The following is a 7,170-nucleotide window of genomic DNA, read 5'->3' as shown; positions in this document are numbered from 1 at the left end:
AATAATCATGTCAGCTCAGAACCGGGTAGACTCGCGCATATGGGGAAACGACGCTCGGAGATTAAATGTGGAGAATTCGGAGAACCGGATTGAAGCCGGTCGTATGATTCGAAGTTTAGCCGGGAAAAAAATCTCCTCCAATTTCGGTCCGGCTCCCTAATTTTTTGAGGGATTTCTCTGATTATATAAACTAGGGCCTCGACGAAGCGCTTAGTTTGAAATGTGAATCCCCGAGACGCGCCCGTGAGGGGAGGTGACCTGGGTCTTCGAGGCGCTCAGAATATTTCTGCAGCGAAGTTTCAGATAACAGTTTTTCGGAACGTCCTGAAGCGCGAACAGCATCTCCGACTGAATCCAAACCCGAAGTGACATATTTCGGCCTGAGTGCCGAACAGAAGCGATTCGGATTGAGCAGAAATGGCGCTCGGGGTTCAGGTGCGAAGTCTAAAGCTCCGATCGAGTCGTCGTTGGAGATCCGAATGTCCTTAGGCACGATGTTGATGTGTGCTCACTTCATTGTGCAATTGTTCAACGTGCTTCGAAGGATTCGCCTGTTATCAGCAGCGACGAAGACGACGAGGCCAACAACAAAAACGCCATCAACAAAGAGCCCCTTCGAGCGCGAATTGTGTGCACTTCGCTCAAGGTGTGGGCCTCCGTGACTCTCGCAGAAATCTGTAGAATCTGCAAGCGTTTCCTAGACTCAGCTCGTGGGACGTGGGCTCCAGCAGAAGATCGCATCTACTCCGAAGCAGTGGAACTATTGGAGAGCTCGCCATGAAAAGTTGCACAATGAATCGGTGGACCGAAACAAGCCAAGAGTATATCAGGGAGTATTCAAGTACGCTGAAAAGCTGGGAAAAAACCTCCTCCCTCGTCCGGAAAATTCCGATCTCAAGCAACTCCCTGTTCGCGATGATCGAAACTCGGTCTAGTGACAGTTTTAATTCTTCTAAAATTAGGGGATTCACACCTCCGATGAGTCCTCGATTCGAGGAAGGAACGCATTCACGCTAATTTATTCGAAGTTTCCGTGAGTATCTGATCATGATGCTAATGCCTACAGTAAGACCGATGCAGCTGACCCCGATGACCGAGGCTTAGAATGACCCTTGGCTCCAGTCAGAACTCCGAGACCAGTACTTTAGAAGAACCCGGCGCATCAAGCGGGTCGAATGCGTGATTCGGCGCGCTCGATCTAATCGATACAATGGCCCCGAGGGGATTGAATTATCCTGGCCCCGCGAATTTCGGACGCTGAATAATTCGTCAGAAGTTGTCACACACAATATCAATGACCCATGGGCCATGGCTATACGCTACCAGGAAACCGGAAGCGATTCGGACTGTGCAGTAGCTCTGTGACCTTCTAGAGAACTCCGTGTGCTTCGCTCGCATCCTCCTAGGAATAGTTCCCCAGTAATTCCGTCCTGGGGAAGGATTCTGAAATTCCAGGAGAGCCCGCCATTCCTGATTCCTTGAATCGGTTCTTCTCAACGCCTTCCACATCCATATATACCTGGTGCATTGTTTCCTCACGACTACTGCATGCGTAACGCTAATCGAGAGCCTAGTTGAAGTCACGATATGGCGCAGTCGAGTGATTCCGCTCCGAGGAAAGCCGCGCTCCTTATCGTGCAAACCTAGGTTGATGACGATGACTCGGACGTTGCGAGAAACTCGGGAAAAACGCTCGAGAGCCTCGATGGATGGGGAAAACTTGAGCAATGGTTTACTGCGCAACTATTCGTCCACAGGCGGCATATGCATCCACCGAGGCCGCGCCGGCATACATATTTATTATACCAGGCTCAGCTTCCTGCATACGATTACTGAAAGAGTGGACCTTTTTCCCCCGTTCTGAAAGGAACCCGAAACTTTCCAAGCAGTCGCATGAGATCGTGACCCATCTTCCACGGCGGAGGATCAGCTACCCAGCCTCAATTGAAGCTCTAGACATCTCTTCTAGGCTTCGGAGACGCAATACCCCCAGAAATCCAGTAATGGCCAAATCATGAACTTGACAAGATACGTTCTCTCCCCCCGGGATGCGATCTCACTGTCGGGTCAGTGGTCAGCTCAGTGCGTTGAGAGATGCGCGGTAGAAGCGGCCAAACATTTAGGGAGCGCATCAGCATTCTGCTCGAAATGGATAGTTCCTGACGCAAAGCAAACAAAATCAATCATGCTGGCGAAAATCTCCCTCAAATATTGGCGATTCTCCGAGCCGACTCGAACATGCTCAACCCACTAAGCGCACACCGGACGTCTATTTTACGGATTGGCTGCCGGTTGAAAGCGACCTGCGGCACTGACGACTCACGATGTCGTGTGCGACACGTGTAGGATCGGCAGAGACAAGAAGAATTATTATTGCTTCTCCGTCATCGATGAGAGCAAGGCAACCATCCTGACAGCTCGTTTCTTCGCTAGAGGTTGAAGAGGAAAATCGACTGAATCGTGAGCAAATCTAGCAGCGGTTCAAGTCTACCTAAGTAGCGAACATATATTATGTACAGTTTCGCAGCCGGAACCGTCCCGCGTCCGTCCACGCTGCTGGTATGGGGATTCGCGTACGAGTTTTGAGCCATATGAGAGAACCCGCGACCTGTCACAGAACGTATGTTTTTTAAGACAGTCATGGCTGTCGAATCCGAGGTCCTTCACTCATGTATCGGATCTTACCCGATTCCGTCGCTCTTCGCCATTCGAGCTTGAGCGTCTACCGCATATCACGAATCTCCCTGGTCAGCCATAGCGAGTCTAAAAAAAGGTTTCCAATTCAGACGAGAACTGATCCAGACACGGCATAGTGGACGTTCAACCTCGGAGACGCTCATTGCATTCATCCACGTCTTCTCAAACCAATCCGTAGTCGAAGACCTGATCATCTCCGTCATTCATCTATTCTCCGTTCCATGTGTTCGGGAGACACTTGTCTAGTTAGCATGAGCCGTTGTATCAGAGTGAATCAATCACGCAATTTTCGGTAGCGTAGAGCGTTCTGTGCACCTTACACTCCAATTTTTCCGCGGCAGCCTTGGTGAAATGAAGTTTTTGACTTTTCGCATTTCCGGCTGAGTCTTCCTGAAATTCCGTTCCCGAGGTGATCATGACTGAATTCCGATTCCTTGATGGACGCTCCGATCGAGTCGTGGAGAGCTCCGGACCGTCATCATCAATCAATCGAATGATCGATCCCGAATTACGACTCGGTCGTAACAAATCAGCCGTGTTTGCATTCGATCGAAGTGCTAATCAAGACGCCGTTACACTCTCGAGAGAATTCACAAGAATCCAAACCGCGGCTCATCATTATCACTTGCCCGCAGCGCCATGTCTCCAGCTTCGCACAGAACCCAACCACATGCTCGTTCGGAGAGGGAACCTTGGAGAGGCTGGAGGCACCCACTGCCTAACGCAGAAGTGGTTCGTTTTTCGAAGTGAGCGGTTGCTGTGTGCCTCGTCGCGTCGAGCGTTCGCCGGCATGCCGGTGTGTTTCCGAGTGGAGTTTGAAGACTAGAGTTCAGAGGATATATAGCAATAAGGGTTTGCATGAATCCACAAAATCGTCCGTCATGACGACGAACCGTTTCGGTGCTCTGCTGGTGTGGTTAGTGACTCTGACAGCGGCTGCACCCATCAACAAACCGCAGTTCAACCTGTTCTTAAACCAGGAACAAAGCCGTACTTTCCTTGGTGAGTTTGCAGCGATTAGGATAACCGCGCAGCGTGTCTCGAGGCTGTCATTTTTTCCCTGACAATAACTTCGAGAGGCAAACTGGATTTTCGAACACGATCCGAATTTGTCAGGTTATAGGCACCGAGGCGCCAAAATCCTTTACGGAGCTGACATCCAGTTTTAGCAATTTCGATCAGCATTAGCTGGAGGGCTGTCTTCTCGATTGTTCCGGGTGAAGTGATGTCAACGCAACATTTTCATGAACCTCGTGAGCGATGCGTTCACGCGACGAAAACGCGGTTTCGGTGGCGGTCGACGGTTCGAGAGCTCCGAAACTAGGATCTATTCTCATTTTTCGTAAGATTCGAAAGCACGGACCTATTTTGCGATCGGCACCCTTCAGTAATTCCTCGATCGACATATAGGTCCGGCAGAATCCTCTCTCGATCGATCGTAATTAGAGAGAGGGATTCGAATCCGATATCGATTTGTGAAACCCATTCTACGTCAATCTCTCCTTCATTAGGCGGAGAGAGCCACATGGATTCCGCGCATATCCATTCGTTCCGGTGGTAGTAACGACAAGGACTCTGGACAGATCGTTGAGGAATTATCTGAGCATCGTTCTCATTGATCGGAATCTCATGGTCACTTTCGAGACTCGATGATCGTTGAAATTAGCTCTGAGAGCAGATTGTTCATGAGAGCTCCGCGAGAACGAGTGTCAGAGAGATGTCAGTCAACTTTTGTTTACATTGAGAAATCACCGGGATAGTCACCTGTCGGTTTTCCCCAGCAACGCGAGAGGAGAGTTCTGTCTGCATTTTCGCGGGCTCGAGCCCACAGGTCTCATGGGGAGTGCATGAGCTAAAAAAAACACTAGCAAGAAGCTCCGAGATTTGCTTAGGCGAGCTTCTCACGAAGTCAGGTACGGAAGTCGGGTTGCTCCGCGAATTCGAAGCTCCGTTGGGCATCTGCCTGATTTGCGGAGCAGATCGGAGCGGAACCGAGACTTCAGTCTATCGATTGTAGCCTGCGAAGTTCTTCGAGCTGCTTCTCTCTCAGCCCCTCGTATCTGAGAAGAGATCACGCGTCGAGCTCGATTCGCGTTCCATCGAACAGTGGGGGCTGCCCAAGAGAATACAATATCGCCTGAAATGACTCCACAGTGCTGTCATTCGACGGAAAGCGTTTTGTTCTCACTTTTCGGGAACGAGAAAACAGCATGCAGCTCAGCCTCGGGCTTCGTCGATGGCAAGAAGACTGGCGATCCAGTTTTTCTTTTCAGAACATGGAGAAATCATTTGGTCTGGGGCTGATTTTCGGCACCGTTTTCACTGAAGTCGACGCTTCCGAAGAAAAATGCGATCTTTGTGCTTGTTAAGTCGCTGTGAACTCGGAGGAGAACGGAGAATGGAAGAATCGATGAGGGAATAAATAAGAACATAAGTAGCTGAGCCGATAGGACCGATGTTCTGAAAAAAGGCGACTTATTTGAGCAGCCGCTTTTCGGGAAAGAATATCCGTTGCTCACGAATTTACGAGACCTCCGAAGACCGTTGACATGTTGTCCTCGTATGGCAAGCGACTCGATTGGCAGGAACATACGATTGGTGGATCGCGTGAAGGCTCGACGACCGACCGCAGGCGGACATTTCGTCTCGGTGGCACTTCATGGAATCGATGACGAGCGCCTGAGACGTCTAAGGCGACGTTGGCGATTCGGGAAACAATGTTGTCGAACAAGAGTTTTTTTCGAATGGAACGTTTGTAGCGGTAAGGCTCCGCACGATCTGACGCAGATTTCCGGACGCTTGACGTCGTCCGTAATTCTTTTGTCGTGAACCCAAGCTCTCAGTGCTGACGGCGACGTGGGCGGTCACACCGGTAGCATGGAAACTCGTGAATGAAAGCAGGGCTGCGGTTTTTAAGTGGCGTATCTTTCCGATTCATAGGTTTCGGTATCGTCCAGCATGCGCGTGCCTGACTATGCGACTTCGACGTCTGGGCCTGGTTTCATCTGGATAGTGAGGGAGGGTTTTCTATGTACATAAACTTGGCTTGAGCGCCCACCGAGAGAGGAATTTTTCTTCGATTGGAGCAGAGCGATTCCTCGGACTGAGTAAATAGCTATTAGAGGCTCGTACGGAAGGATTGAGCCAATTAGAACGCCGCCGCGCCGTATGGATCTCGCGTCGTACCAAAACGGAGATTCGCAAGTTTCGATATTCTCGGCCCAATCCCCGCGTATCCCGTGGGGTTGCAGCCTGCCACCTGCTCGACCGCCTCCTCTCACGCCCATAGCCCACCGGAATGCCTCTTTCCCGTCAGCCTTCAACAGGTATCGGGGTCTCGTTGGCGTTCCTAAACGTTTTTCTGTCTGGCTGCAGCTCTCGCTACGACTGCCTAAATAAACAAAATCGTTCCCCTACCGAGAAAATTCTGAGCAGCATGGTGGCCGACTGACTACCCAGCCGTCTCCTCCCGGTAGTCAGACTGCGCCTCGTTACGGACGGCCACTCAGTGTCCACGATCGATGATCGCTGGACGTCAACGCCCGACGTTCTTGAGGGGACTCAGAGAGAGCAGAAATGAATGCATTCATGGGAGCCACTTCGGAAACGCCATACGGAGGTCTGCCGGCGATCCTAGAATGTCCGATCTGCGGAGGATTCCCGAAATCTTCGTCAAGGGGATCGGCGCATCATTATTCGTGCATTCAAGCCGAGAATGGAAACTTCAATTTATCGTCACCGGCTGCTCGTTAGCTCAGTTAGCTCCCCGCCGTCAATTCCGAATCATTTGGCGTGCGATTCCCTCAGCGATTTACAGCGACTCAAGCACGGAGCTGGAAGCCCCTCCCGGCTTTGATCCAAGGGCTCGAGCCTCTGCATTTATTTCGACGTATAAATTCTCTTTCCGGGCTTCTCGGAAGGGTCGGAGCGATATGCGTTGGCCCGGGAATTCCTTCATTAGTGGACAGGTATACTACGGACGAAAGAATGAGAGCCCTACAAGAAAATTCTCACCACCACGTGTAGTCGAGACAGAGCTGAGGAACGGAGCCAGACGTCGCGGAGCCACAGCCCCTATGCGACCTGGGCAGAAGTTTATCTCTGAAAGTTCGAGGAATCCTCCTCTGACTTCGACTTCAACCCCACGCACGGCAGCTGATTAATGCCCCAAGATTAAAACCTTGATGAAGAGCGAGAGAACGCGCGATACATCGACGAAAAATAAGGATCTCATCATTCGTGGCGCCGCACGCTGCAGGCAGACGTAGATTTGATACAAGATTCCCGACTCGACGATGAAAACTTTTACAAGGTTCCGCATTATAAAGGAAACTCTGGGAAAATCCCCCTCAGTCAAGAAATAGACATGACTCCCGCTCGACCGCCTAGAAGGTTGAACTCGGAAAACTTAGCATATCGGTGACCGCGGCTCGAGATGGAAGAGTGACGTTCATCGGCAACTCGTTCTCGTCC

The sequence above is a fragment of the Galendromus occidentalis genome, unplaced genomic scaffold (genome assembly GCF_000255335.2).
Source record: "Galendromus occidentalis unplaced genomic scaffold, Mocc_1.1 scf7180000077497, whole genome shotgun sequence".
NCBI lineage: Eukaryota > Metazoa > Arthropoda > Arachnida > Mesostigmata > Phytoseiidae > Galendromus > Galendromus occidentalis.
Note: the sequence above shows the minus strand (reverse complement) of the source record.